This window comes from Macaca nemestrina, chromosome 6 (assembly GCF_043159975.1).
Source record: "Macaca nemestrina isolate mMacNem1 chromosome 6, mMacNem.hap1, whole genome shotgun sequence".
In the NCBI taxonomy this organism is placed as follows: Eukaryota; Metazoa; Chordata; class Mammalia; order Primates; family Cercopithecidae; genus Macaca; species Macaca nemestrina.
In genome coordinates this window covers 155,826,445-155,842,019 of record NC_092130.1, presented here as the reverse complement: position 1 = coordinate 155,842,019, position 15,575 = coordinate 155,826,445, and the positions used below count along the sequence as shown (strand labels likewise).

Sequence of the window (15,575 nt, the reverse complement as noted above, 5' to 3'; positions counted from 1 at the left end):
TCACATTATATTACTAAGCAAAATAAAAGGAGGTAATGAAATAGTATACAGAGAAATATTATTTTCATGGAAAATATTACATAGTCACACTTATACATGGATCTTACATGTCCTGTTATCAAAATCTATGTGTATGAAATTACTTTTCTTTTAATGCTTAAATAAACTGTATTTAACTTAAATTTAATTACTGTATTTTAATTTATATGAAATGGCATTTCCACCAGCATGATTTTTGTTTCTTGGCACTGCCACCACTTCTTACTTTTGGATGGTCCCTTGGGATGACTCATTCCAGCTTTCCATCCACCATGTTCACTACATTAACCCTGTGGTCTCTGCCATGATGCTTTTGCTAGTCACCTTCTGTGACTGATGCCTACCCCTCAGAGGCTGCCTGAAGGAATCTCTGAGAAGACACTGCTAATAGTGTCCCTCATTAAACCCCAACTTCACGACAAGTGTGCTCTGTCTGAACTCTCTTAAATCTGCCATGCTCAGGAGAGAGGGCAGTGCTGGATTGCATGTAGTGCTTACTGGATCAGACCTTTCCACACCACCCTGCCACAAATTGTCACTTAGGTTTCTAAGCAACCCTCATCATTTCCATTGCCTACTAAATTCATAAAAGCAAAACTTTCAACTTTTCCTTTTCAATCTTGACTATAGTGTCAACAAAGCAAAAACAAACAAAAAATTCAAAAAACTAAAAAATATACAAAAATGCATTGTCTAGTTAAACATAGAACTGTTTAGGTACAGAGCTGTGCACATTTATATTCTGTTTAGACATTTGGTTATTTTTGTCTCCTAGTAGTCACCCAAGAAAAAAGAATTTTTGAAATTAAAATAAGATATTATTCTAAGTCTTAGTATGTAATCTAACAAATATCAATATAAATTTTCTTAAACTATAATACAAATGTCTAATTCAGATTAAGATAACTTCAGTTTCTTCTCTAAAATTGTGAATATATAATTACTTCAAATTTACATAATAGAATGGTCATTTCAGTCGAATATTTTTTCTCAAGTAAAGAAAGGATATTATCAATTCAGAGAAAAGAATAAATAAAAAAAGTCTGGAAGAAAATACAACAGATTGAAAGTTAAACGAGTTGTCTCTGAATTATAGAAGTATAACTTCTATTTATTTATTTATTTATTTTATTATTATTTTTTTTTTTTGAGACGGAGTCTCGCTCTGTCACCCAGGCTGGAGTGCAGTGGCCGGATCTCAGCTCACTGCAAGCTCCGCCTCCCGGGTTCACGCCATTCTCCTGCCTCAGCCTCCCGAGTAGCTGGGACTACAGGCGCCCGCCACCTCGCCCGGCTAGTTTTTTGTATTTTTTAGTAGAGACAGGGTTTCACCGTGATAGCCAGGATGGTCTCGATCTCCTGACCTCGTGATCCCCCCGTCTCGGCCTCCCAAAGTGCTGGGATTACAGGCGTGACAAATAACATACATTAAAATAAAAAACATTATTAGAAAATGATTTCATATTTATATGTTTCAGAATTGTGAAAGTGGGAGGGGGAATGTTTGCGAATGTTTGCGAATATTTGTACTTAGCCTGTCTGTTACTGCAATTTAGCATTCCAAGCAGTGGGATACGTGCTGTGGAGAAGGGTGTATATTCTGAAGCTTGAGTTTAATTTCAGCTCCAATTCTTACCGCACAACTGCTAGCATTAGCATTATTTGGGCTTCTGATATCTCATCTGAAAATAGTTACAGCGAAATAGTTCAAAGGTTTTTAGCATAGTTAGCTGATTCACTATGTGAAAATTTTTATTTAGGTAATGTTGGAGATTATAAAGAAGATCCAATACACTGGTTTTGTGCATAGGCCAGTGCATGAACTTAGTGCTGAGCTTAGTCCTCTGTTGAGTGCGTTTTGATGATTAAGTTTGTGCACTTAGTTCGCTTCCATGATTCTGAACATAGACTCTTACATTGCAGAATCTAGATGTGGTATTTTTTCTCTATCTTTAGAGAAGAAGAAATTTCGATGTATAATATGTTTAGACAATTTTTGAAGTCCCCATATAATTAAATTGTCCTATTTATACATTTTCTCCCAATGCATAAATAGCTGCCACAACTGGTGTCATTTCTCAGTCTTAAGTTACAACCCAGTGCTCATGCTGCCTCGTACAAACCGTGTACCACAGGGCAGCCATGCCACCATAGCCTCTGGAGATATATCCTTCCTCCTTTCTTCAGCAATTAGGACAGGCTTTTCTGTGTTAATGTCAAAATCAACTTACTCTTTTAACTTTTACTTTCCCTGCACATTGTTTTCTTCTTTGCATTAGGCTGCATTACCTGATATAGCTTCAGATTCTTAGCCCCGATCAGGCAGCCGTCTCTCTTGGGATTCCCTCCTGTTGTGATCTGCAGCCGGCTGATTACAACAGTCCGCTGTTCTTGATGGGAAATTGAACACCCCAAGGAGCCTCTGCTGGTCTGGTAGAGTAGCTAGAGCTTTTCCTGGTGTTTCTCCCATTGGATTCTCTCTTCTTTAATTAAATATGATTGGTAATACACACACGGCCCTCAGTGCTCCACCATTCTGTTGGGAAACTACCCTGCAATCAAGAATCAAGCCAGGTGAAATAAGAGTGATCTTTTTTGTTTGTTTGTTTCTTTGTTTAATAGCTTCTCCAGAGACATGATTAGTAAAAGCTACGATCATGTGTAGTAGTAAGAATACTGGGAAGTAAGGAAGCAGAAAAAAAAGTTAACTTTTCTCTAAAAATCTTCAACTACATCTACAGTAGTCAAATATACTATGTAACTTCTGGTTTAGGATCATTTCAGTGTGCCTCATGAATCTCTCCAAAAAAGTACAAATTTCTCAAGGAGAACTATATTTAAAACAGTCTGTTTCCAGGACCTTAAAAGTGTAGCTATGAAAGGTTGTTTGATACCATACTTTCTTCACTTATCCTGGTTGCTTCTTTTCAGATATGTGCAAAATATTTGAGGAGGAATAGCAGTGAGAGCTCGACAAGTAATGCCGCTGTAACAGCTTTAGATATGAAAGGAGTTAATATTTTTGCTAGTGCTTTTGTTTCTAACATATCAGAAGTTTCATTCCCTTTAACCTTTGCAATCACCCTCAGTCTTTCATTTGAGAGTAAAAAGAATATAATGTTCTTGTGAATCAAGCCAGAGTGAACACTGTTACTCTGATGACTTGAATGTGTATATAATTTTATATAATTATTTCTCATATAAAAATTGATTTATTTTTTTTAGCCTTTCAATATCTGTGGATAATGGCATCTTTGAAAAATGTTGCTGCTTGCTAATTACTTTGTAACATGTCATCTAGGTTCCTACAGGGTACTTGTGCAAATGCAGCTTTGTTATGTTTTGCATTCCTCCTCTGCCCCTCCATTCCTACCAGGTCACTTCTTTTTAGCTTATTATAGATATTTGGTGCATGTAGAGCTGGGTGTGTGGGTTGAGATCATTCTGCCTTTTTATATATACAGATGAAAGTGGGAACAATAGTAGCAGGTAGGTTCATGATGACAAAAATAATCCTGCAGTATTTGGGTCCAGTTTTGATTTTTTATTATATTTCATTTTTAAAGTTTATTTTGCAGTTAACCAAAAGTCAGTAATTCAAAGAGTCAGGGAAAATAGAGTGCATTGATTGCCACCATAATAGGAATTCTTCAACACAAAGAATGCTGAAAATATCCCGGATATGGTGTGTTGCAAAAACAAGAAATTAATTGAGAAATGAGAAATGATGGAATATTGCCAAGAAACATAAATATGCCTCTAGGAGGCAAAGCCATCCCCTGGGTTGGGGTTCCCAGGGAGAGATGTGACGGAAGCCAAGTAGAGCAGGGCAAGGCCAGTGATTTCCTAGATTCCTGGGCCAAAGTCGTGGAATGTAAATGTGTCATGGCTCTGTTGCATTAAATGGAGCTCTTCCTTCAGGAAACCAGATAATTATCCATGTTGACCTCCCAGGGTCTCATAAGTCATAAAATTAACACTTAACCTAGAAAAAACTTGAATGTCCATCAACAATATTATATTTGAATGAATTACAATGTATGGATACTATGCAGCCATAGATCACAATTTTGTCCACATTTTTAGTATACATAATTAGGCATCTATAGTTATGAATTTTTATCCATATCTGCATACACAAGTAAATGTCTAGGACATTTTTTCCAGTAGCAAAAAGGAACAAGTTCAAAAGATAATACTTTACTCATATAATATGATTATGGTTTATCAAAAACTTAGAAAATGTCTGTGAAAAGTGAAGGAGAGAGAAAAAGAGAAAAACAGGAGAAAATAAATTTCAGTCTCTAAATATTAATTTTTTGGTGAGAAAGTAAAGAATGTAGGCAAATTATTTCTGATGATATGTAATAAACCTTTAATTCCCAATTAGAAATATTTATTTTTTAAATTTCATTAAAGAATATGTGAAAATAGAAAAATCAAGAACGTATTTTATTATTCAATCATATTTATAATCTTTGCGATACAGGATCTTACAATTTCTTTTAGTAAATTGGTCATACTTTACTCTTTTCTTGTATTTTGTGTTTCAATGTCTTCAATTTATTTTATGTATCAGTGATTTACAACAGGGTTTGTTTGGGCATAAATTGAGAAATGTGCCTGATATCTGACTGAAAGCAATTGTGTCAAATTCATACACTCAGCATGCAAGTAACATCACTATAAACATCTTTTATAATAATCACACTGACTTTCAAACTTAAACCGTACATCTCCTACTGATTATATTTTTTTGAATATAGGACATATGCTTAAACCTTCTGAAAGTGCTTTAAATAACCATTCAAATAAAAGTGCATAATCTTACAAGAGGTGATAGGTTTAGGAGTATCAGAAATAATTGTATATGTAATTTACACATTTGGTAAAGTGTCGTTCATGTTAAGAAACTATGTAGGGTATGGGATGTGTGTGTGTGTGTGTGTATGAGAGAGAGAGAGAGAGAGAGAGAGAGAGAGAGAGAGAGAAAGAGAGAGAGATTATCTTAACAAACTTTAAGAACAAAGAAAGTTTAAATGATTTTCCTGGCTAAGGGTACATTCTCAGTGCTTATGACTTCTCAATCAAAGGATTATTAATGAATCTGAAAGGGTTACAAAATTGAATCTAAAATGATCTTTTATATTCTCTTCATGAAGTTGTAATTTATATTTCATTATGCATTAAAATTAATAATAGTACATTTTAGACATTTGTTACACTTGAGTTAATATAATTATGTAGTCTTTATAACAAATGCTACCCACCACTGTTCTCCAACTCCTATCACTCGATAAAAAATTAACTGGTAATTTGAAAAAAGTGATACATGCAGACACACACACACATATACACGCACAGGGTGAAGTTTAATTTTTAAGTTACAAAATCATGCATAGTGTTCTTTCTTTGTGTTGAAAATATAATCAATTTTGCTAGTTCTGATTCAGATGAATTAGTTCTTCATAAGCTTTGATGGGGATATCGCTTAGTAGATTAATGTAACTTCAGCCCATTACACATAATGGTGGTCAAATTAATTCACTAAAACTTTGACGACATTCTAGATAGTAAAGCAAGAAAAAATTAATCAGCTTGGGGCTGTGCATCATATTACATGTAGAACTGAATCATATGAGTGTAAATTATGCACATTATTTCTATGCCATTTCAAAATAGTAGAAAGTATAACATGCAGTTTCACCAGTGTAAATTATGTAATTATTGGACTGTTTCATTATATACCAATTCTATTATAAAATAATCAAATGGTTATAAGAAATTGTGCAATCATGTTCCTTATAACTGAAGGTAATGTACTTTGACACATTCATTAATGAGAGCACTTTAATTTCAACTATAAGAAAGAAAAGTATTACAAAGGTATTTGGTAAAATAGGTTAGCAACATACATATAATTAAGTAGATAAATTTTCGTCTGTTAAATGTGTTAGTTGCGAAGATATTATGAGATGAATCCAAAGATGCAATCATAAATTTGTTAAATTTTGTTTAAAACATATATTTTTTATGACTTTGATTCAAGACCATTATATTCACAGTTTCCACTATTTCTGATTCACTAACTTGGGACCTATCCCACTGAATATGACAGAACAGTGGAAAGCATTGCAGAATAAAGCAAAAGGCCCTCTAATTTCAGACAGATGCTCCCCTCAGTTTGTTTAAAACTTTGGGCAATTCACTGAATCAAATATCTTTCTTAAAGTATAAATGGAAATAGAAGAATAAACATCAAAATCTGAATAAATTACATGGCAGAAAACCCATGAAAAATATTTTTCCTGGAGCTCTTGACAAATATCTATCAGAGGGTAAGAATGCTTCAATGCTATTAAAATTAAAAAGAATACCAAATTTGGTCTCCACATTGTCTATTGTTTACTCAGTATCAAGCTGTGTTTTGAACATATGCTATGTTTATGTAACATTTGTGTTTTATTACCATCTTCTCAGTCATCTATTCACCCATCCATTTATTAACTAATTCATTCATTTGTAGTGTGCTGTATCCTAAAATATTAATATTTGTGCTATTCTTGAACATCTTTATAAATGTTGTTCTACTCACCTTGCTCTAGATGGATTATGGTTGACTTTCTGAGAATGTAGAGATTAAAGCCATAAATATTGATATTTTGACTACCTACATAAGCTCATGAAAATAAACTACAAAATACCAAGAGAATCAAGAAATAATGTATTCTTTTGAAATGAAGATAAAGGTATACCTTCAGCTATCCCTGCTGTTCCACTGGAGACTAGATGAGGGATTTGTAGATTGGGAGACATGAAGAGAAATAAATGGGTCATGGCTTTAGTTGAGGTCACAGCAGGAGCTGAAAACAATAGAGTTTCTCAGGTGATCAAAGGAATAAAGAATAGAGAAAAGGATAGGCTGCTGAACAAGATTGATCAAGTATCAGAGTCCAATGGAGCTGAACCCGCATCTGCATATCACCAACTAGCATTGAGAGTGCACCTCTTGTTTCCCATTATGATCTACTGGAGCTATTCTACCCTTTCGTGTTGGTAAGATCTTCTCCCAAGAGTTGGCACCAAGTCATGTTTCTTGCATGTTATGGATCATGCAAGAAAACTACCCCTATGACCTGAGACCTGGCTAAGATAATTTAAACCACTCTGTTTGTACATCTGCCTCACCCTACTTGTTTGTAATCACTCAGGAAATATGAAATGTCATTACAGAAGTGTTTTTAACTAAGAAAGACTCTGATGAAGAGCAAAGGAAAACATCACAACACCTCCTTATTAATGAAACACTTTCTTATTGCTCATTCAATAAATATATTTTGGTCAACCTTATATCTAAACCTTGGAGGAACAAGCAACACTATGAGAATAAAGCCCTTGATCCTAGACTTGCGAAGAACTGACTACTGCCAACAACCTGAGTGAGAATGAAAGTAAATCCATGCCCAGTAGGTAAACCAATGCTTGAAATCTGTTCACAAAAATTATGAAAATAAATATGTATTGATTTACAATACTAACTTTATGGCAATAGATATATATTGTAATAAATAATACATTTTCTCAACTTTTTCATGTTGAGTTTTTCATTAATAGTGACATTTAACTGATAGCCATTCATGAAATGTCCCCCATTGCCATTTTAAAGTGCTTATTACTGAAATGCATGCCTCGTGCTTATATACAGCAATATGTCACAACACTGCAAACAAAAACAAAAACATCCAATAAGCTTCAGGATAATATCTTTTCTAAAATTAAATCATAATAACATCTGGTTTAAAACAATACTTATTTATGGCTTATGAGTCCATGACCATTTTATGTTGTCTCCAGACACAAGATGCAACCCTCCCCAACCCAACATTTATTTTTAAGTTGAAACTGATAATAGAGCATACAAAAGAGTATCATAAGGCATATTACTCATACAATGAGCTTTTGCGGGAGAGCAGGGCAGGAAAAGCTTTGAAACTGGTCTAAAAGTGGCTCAAGAGTGCATGGAAAGGAGCCTGCTTGGAGTTTTTATGGTGGGCACAGAGTGGGGCCAGGGCCAGCTCTCCATCTGTGTGCAGGGGATTATATGGTTTGATTTCCTGGCAGCTCCACAGGAGGGAACATGCAGATAATCTCATCAGCTTTCTCAGATTAGAGGCAGAAGTGGGAGAGGGAGGTTTGAGACTTAAAGTAGTGAGTGAATATCCAAAAATGGAGTTAGCTTTGTGGCCATAAGTTGTGTGTTGTTTGGTTTCTGCTCTGCTCTCTCTCTCTCTCTCTTTTTTTTTGTCTGGAGTTACCTATAGGTAGCTCTGCTGAATGCTGGTAGAGAATCCACATGCTTGGAAAACTGAGTTCCTCCAGTAGCTTTACAATGGTAAAATACAAAGGGAGAGGGGAAACACTAGGATATTGGAGGACTGTAGTTTGAAACTGGAACTCGACAACTTCATGTTATATTAACTGAATTAAATTATAAGGCCTGTTTAGATTAAAAGGGTGGAGGAGACTCCTTTTCTTCATTTAAAAAACCATTGCAAAATCAAGGGGCACAATTACAGGGAGTGGGATAATTGGAGACATTCTTATAAACAATTAACTACAGAGCAGACTCAAAAAGAAAAATTTGTGTTTCACTTTATTGTATACAAATTTCAGCACATGGAATTCAACAGAAGCAAAGGGAAAAGCATCAGTTTACATGTGACATTCTGCCCCTGATTTACACTATCAGGATTGTAGTAACCAGAAATTTGAGTAGCCATCTTTTTACAATGGAAGTTAATTTTCAATCACTGATTTCTTCCTTGAAGAATATTGAGTAACAGTACCTGACAAACTGTGGCTGAGTCCTTTTAAATTAAACTACTCAGAAATAGCAATATCTAAGGAAAAGAATGCTGAGCAGGGCTAGGGGACAGTGAAATTTATAGAACCCTTAATTAAACTAAGACTTCGTAACACAAAAAGTAAGATTCCTGGAGTGGTATATCAATGGATTGCATTTTCTCATGTATTTGATCAATTCAAATAATTAGAAAATGAGGCAATCGTGTTAGGGATTTCTCTCCTTTGTAGTGCATGTCTGAATTCAAAGAATATATGCTAAAAGTAAGAACTTAATTGGCCAAACCTAAACCTACTCGAAGTTTATGATTTAATAAGGACTCTCACTATAATACCATAAATTAAATCTAAGCCAAGTTCAAGCTTCACAGGCTGTCCACTGGGAAATATAATGCAATGACATCACTTTATCAAGAAATTACTGACATGATCCATATGATCAAGGAGCTTCTGAAAAGACATTTAAGCATAAGTTAATAGATTATTTTAGAAAAAAAGGAAAAGATAATTTGACATAAAAGACAATCTGGAATATTGTAATAATTAAATTAATCGATTAAACAGTAACCTATTTAATGGCAAATTAATAGCAGCAGTCTACTGAAAATTGAAAACAAGAAAAGAGTGCCCACGACAATTATTTAATGATGTCCTGGAAAAACTAGAAGAGCAATGAATAAGATTGATAAATATTGGCTAGTTGTTCTGATTAACCAATTATATGGTTGTCTACCTGGAAAGAATAAAAGTAGCAAAAATATCATTATGACATATATAATATTATAAAGTTTTGGTGCATTACTTTTGTATAACATATAATTACAAAAACCAATAGCTTTCATTTACATTATCAGTAAGATCAAATTTACATTTGTTTATAAAAAGGTATAAACTGAAATAGAATGAATATTTCAGGCATTAGAATAACCTGAATAGGAGGATTTTTCTAGAAGCTATCTCCATCATGAATATACAGTACTGATCAAAGTATAATAGAACAATGAGATTGAACATGTGCCTAAATGTTACTATAAATATTTCTGAATCAAATATCTGTACAGATATATTATATTACCTAACTCTAATATATTTATCAATTATGTAATGTTATTCAAAACTCAATACAGGCATAAAGAGATAGCAGAAACCAAACATGTTTGAAAAATGCAGAATATTTGTACTATCATGTATTTAAATATATTATTGCCTTACAAAAATTAAAACAATGTTGTACTGAAACAAAATATAAGTCTATTAGAACAATTAAAATAATAGAAAGTGTAGTAACAGAGTATTGTTTAATATGAAATAAGGTAAGAGAATGTATTCATGTGTACACACATACGTAGACCTAGACAGACACACACCTAGACTATGACAGTGTTTTAAAATAGATATTATTTTTCTATTTTATATAGTAAGTACATAATATAATATGATGTTAAAAGAGTCCATGAAACATTACAATTTATTATTTGTGCATACTGAGCCTTCAGATATTTTTAACATTATTATTTATACTCTGTTATTCATTTTTTCCATAATGAATACAAAATTTTACACTTTCATTTCAAAAATAAAAATTTAAAATATGAAGACTTATTGAGAAAAGTAATCATATTTGAAATATTAAAGTACAGTTTAATTATCTGAAACCAAGAGACAAAATTTATACAAAATTTATACAAAACCAAGAGACTAAATGATTTTGTACCTGCATAAGAAAACATTATGCTTGCAGACTTCCTTGGTTTGAGACTGTTTGGGATATGTATCTTTTCCTTTATTTATATTCATGTCACAGACATATATATCATAGAAAGGAAAAGAGGCCTACAGAGTGAACAATTTCCTAGGAAATAAAATAAATTTGAATGTTCTAAGAATGGAAATCATTTTATAAACTAGTGGCTCTCAAAGTGTGAGGCAGAATCCTTTGAGACAGACTCAAAGTCAAATCTATTTTCACAAGAATACTAAAATATTATTTTTTGTTTTAACTCCTATTGTCTCAAAATTGTAGCTAGAGGTTTCTAAAAGCTGCACGACATGATAGTTTAATTGCTCATATGATGTGTGGAGTTTGTGAAGTATTGGAAATTGTGTATTCTTATGTGTATTTCTGCGTTTCCTAGAATATTCTGAGATAGCAGCTGGATAGAGAGAGAGATAAGTAGAGAGATATAATATTTAATGATTAACTCAATTTTCTTTCAGAGTTCTTATTGTGCTCTTACTAGCTATTCTTAATTATAACAATTATCTCTATAACCTCATTATCATCAAATAAATATTTTAAAATCCCAGTGTGAAATACTGGGAAAAATACAACAATAAATATAGTTTTCTCGTTTTGCAATATATTTAAATTTTTTTCAGAACTTTTATTTATCTAAAGGTGTTATTTCAGAATTTTATGTGTATTTTCACATAATTAAAAGTAGACATTTTGTGTAAAAAGAGAGATTAAGCCAGGCACGGTGGCTCATGTCTGTAATCCTAGTGCTTTGGGTGACTTGAGGCAGTAGGATCACTTGAGGCCAGGAGTTGGGCACCAGTCTAGCAACAGAAAGACCCCAACTCTACAAAAAGTAAAGACATCAATGGGTATTGTTTTGTGTGCCTTTAGCCCTGGCTACCGAGGAGGCTAAGGTGGGAGGATTTCTTGAGCTCAGGAATTCTAGGACACAGTGAGCTCTAATCATGCCGCTGTACTCCAGCCTGCACAACAGAGCAAGACCTTGTCTCTATTAAATAATAATAATAATAATATAAAATAAAAAAATAAAAAGACAGGTGAGATGACTCGCTTTCTCAACCCACACTTGCATCACCTATGTCTAAAGATTTTGACACAAGATGAAATGAACACATCTGAGATCTCTACATTACACATAAACATGATCTTTGTTTAAAAAGCCAAATATTGTTTTCTCTTTTCAAATGAGAAATAAGAGAGCCACTGATGCATCTTACCAGAGTATAATTTATGTCTTGACCTTGTGTGCTCATCTTTCCAACTTTCTGTGTTAAGAATTAGGGGCCGGGCGCAGTGGCTCAAGCCTGTAATCCCAGCACTCTGGGAGGCCGAGACGGGCGGATCACGAGGTCAGGAGATCGAGACCATCCTGGCTAACACGGTGAAACCCCGTCTCCACTAGCCGGGCGCGGTGGCGGGCGCCTGTAGTCCCAGCTACTCGGGAGGCTGAGGCAGGAGAATGGCATAAACCCGGGAGGCGGAGCTTGCTGTGAGCCGAGATCCGGCCACTGCACTCCAGCCTGGGTGACAGAGCCAGACTCCATCTCAAAAAAATAAATAAATAAATAAATAAAAGAATTAGGAAGTACACTTCAAAGACTTCTGATGGTTGTGTCTAGGAAAAGTATAGGTGTAACTGTTTGCATTGCGAGCTGAAGTAGAAACTGTTTGGAATGGAGTAGAAACTGGTTTTTTTAATCAAGCAAGACCAGTTTTATTGAAATAATGACTTGACAAATAATGATAAATGAGACTATGGTATTTTACAAATATTTTCTTGAAAATACAAAATGAGCCACTCTCTTCCAGGAAAACGATTTTGTGTGCTCCTTGCTAATGACAAAATAAATGTCTTGGGAAAAAAATTAAAGTTTTGGAAACTGAGCTAGTGACATTTCAATGTTTTTTAAAAATAACATTTTTATTTTTGATAAGTAAACTTAAAAACAAAATTCGTGTTTTTGATTGATTTTTTTGAAATCAATGGTGATATTTTAAAATGTGATACCAACTTTTGAAAGAACTGTTTAGCTAAGTTACACAATGTTTTCCAAAATAACCAATGACAAAAAGTACCTGGGTAGGCTGGGCGCGGTGGCTCATGCTTGTAATCCCAGCACTTTGGGAGGCCGAGGCAGGCGCATCACGAGGTCAGGAGATCGAGACCATTCTGACTAACATGGTGAAACCCTGTCTCTACTAAAAATACAAAAAAAATTAGCCAGGCGTGGTGGCGGGCGCCTGTAGTCCCAGCTACTCTGGAGGCTGAGGCAGGAGAATGGCATGAACTCAGGAGGCGGAGCTTGCAGTGAGCAGAGATCGCGCCACTGCACGCCGGCCTGGGTGACAGAGCAAGACTCCGTCTCAAAAAGAAAAAAAAAAGTACATGGGTAACGATCCATTCCATTCACAGAGGAAGAGACATATTAATTTCAATATATTTCAATATAATTGAGTATGGAGTTATTATATTTTCAGATTCCACTTCTCTAGTTTTAGCTTATATCAGATAAATATCTACAATGATCACAGAAGATTATAAATTGCTTATCCTTTTCCTGAATTTCCTTTATATCCTTCAGTTCGTACACGTTTTGTAAGACATTGAAGGCACAAACGGATATAAGAATCAAGCTATCCTGTATTGAGCCGAATTTAAGTAGATTTTTCTATTCTTTCTTTTCTTTTTTTTTTTTTTTGAGACGGAGTCTCTGTCACCCAGGCTGGAGTGCAGTGGAGTGATCTTGGCTTCCGCCTCCTAAGTTCAAGTAATTCTCCTGCCTCAGCCTCCCCAGTATCTAGGATTGCAGGTGCGCACGCACCACTGCACCCGGCTAATTTTTTGTATTTTTAGTAGAGACAGGGTTTTCACCATGTTAGCCAGACTGGTCTCTAACTCTTGACCTCAACTGATCTGCCTGACTCCGTCTCCCAAAATGCTGGAATTAGAGGCGTGCGACTTGGCCAAGTACATTTTCAAAAACATAAAACAATATCATTCCTCTTACCTTTTTTTGTTTGTTTGTTTTTTTGAGAGGGAGTCTTGCTCTGTGGCCCAGCCTGGAGTGTAGTGGTATGACCTCGGCTCATCGCAACCTCCACCTCCCAGGTTAAAGCGATTCTTCCACTTCAGCCTCCCAAGTAGCTGGGATTACAGGCATGCACCACCATGGCCGGCTAATTTTTGTAATGTTAATAGAGACGGAGTTTCGCCATGTTGACCAGGGTGGTCTTGAACTCTTGACCTCAGGTGATCTGCCTGTCTTGGTCTCCCAAAGTGCTGAGATTACAGGCATGAGTCACCGCACTGGGCCCCTCTTAGTAATTTTTTGTTGCTTTATAAAAGATAGCTTTTTAAATGTGTTGTTTATGTTAGTAGGTAATAGGCTTATTTGTATTTTAAAATTAATTTATAAATACATATTTTAAAAATATCATTTTAAAATTTTCATTACAATTAAAATTGATAAATATATACCACATGGGTATATAGTAGATGTATATATTTACGGGATACATGGGATATCTTGATACAGGCATACAATGTGGAATAATCACATTGCAGTAAATATATACCATGTGTGGTATATTTATTAAAATAAATAAACATATTAAAATGATTGTAAAGATATCATCTAATTTATGATTTTAAGAGTAAAGGATGTATATTAAAAAGTATTTTCACTTACATCAGTTGGGGGAGCATTTCAGTTGGTACAGGAGTCTGTGCATTTCCTATGGTAGCTTAATTAGACATTTTATATTTAATATCAATCATTTTATAATGGTATCACAGCCTTTTAACTAAGACATTCTCTGTATCATTAATGCAAGCATCAAGCAAAATATCTGTATGCATTCTTACATTATGTCATTTATATTGTGGCTGTTTTAATCTTTTACACACAAAATTCTTTCAGCAAATATATATTTTTAAATCAACATTTCTCAAAATTTTTGGTCTTGGGAACCCTTTGCATTCTTAAAGAGAGAAAATAATCCCAAAGATGTGTTTACCATATTATTTTTGTTATTTTAAAGTGTACAATAAATTATCGTTGACCGTAATCACTCTGTTGTACTTTCAAATGCTAAATCTTATTTATTCTAACTATATTTGTGTAACCATTAACCACCCTCGCTTCCGCACCCACCTCACTACCCTTTTCAGCTTCTGGTAACCATCATTTCTACTCTCTGTCTCTCTGAGTTCAGTGGTTTCAATTTTTAGCTTCCACAACACTGTACTAACATGCAGTTTGTCTTTTTGTGCCTGGCTTAATTCATTTAACATAATTTCCATCTGTGTTGTTGCAAACGACAGAATCTCATTTTCTTGTAAGGTTGAATAGTACTTTTTTCGGTATACATACCACATTTTCTTTGTGCATTCATCTGTTGATGGACATTGAAGTGGCTTCTAAACCTTGGCTATTGTGCATAATGCTGCAATAAACATGGGCATACAGCTGTGTCTTTGACATAATGATTTCCTTTTTTTAGGTATATACCTAGCAATGGGATGACTGGATCACATGGTGGTTTTACTGGTAGATTTTTGAGAAACTTCCATACTGTTCTCCATAATGGATATACTAACTTACCCTCTCATCAATAATGTATGAGGGTTCCCTTCTCTACCTCAGACACATTATCGGCAGCATTCATTATTGCTTGTCTTCTGGATAATAGTTGTTTTAAATAGGATGAGATAAAATCACATGGTAGTTTTGAATTGCATTTCTCTGATGATCAATGGTATTGAGTACCTTTTCGTATACTTATTTGCCATTTGTATGTTTTTTTTGAGACATATCTATTCAGATTTTTTGCCCAGTTTTTAAACAGATTATTAGATTTTTTTCCTATTCAATTTTCTGAGCTCTCTATGTATTCTGTTTACTAATGTTTTGTC

General features: G+C 34.4%; 1 long non-coding RNA gene across 1 annotated transcript in view; it reads right to left on the bottom strand.

Moving 5' to 3' along the window:
• Window positions 1–6,801: 6,801 nt before the first annotated feature.
• LOC105472985 (uncharacterized) overlaps window positions 6,802–15,575 on the bottom strand; it is a 148,413-nt gene continuing 139,639 nt past the window's right edge. Inside the window, exon 5 of the long non-coding RNA XR_011624326.1 lies at window positions 6,802–6,902. This is a non-coding gene — a long non-coding RNA (uncharacterized lncRNA). The remainder of the gene's footprint in view (window positions 6,903–15,575) is intronic.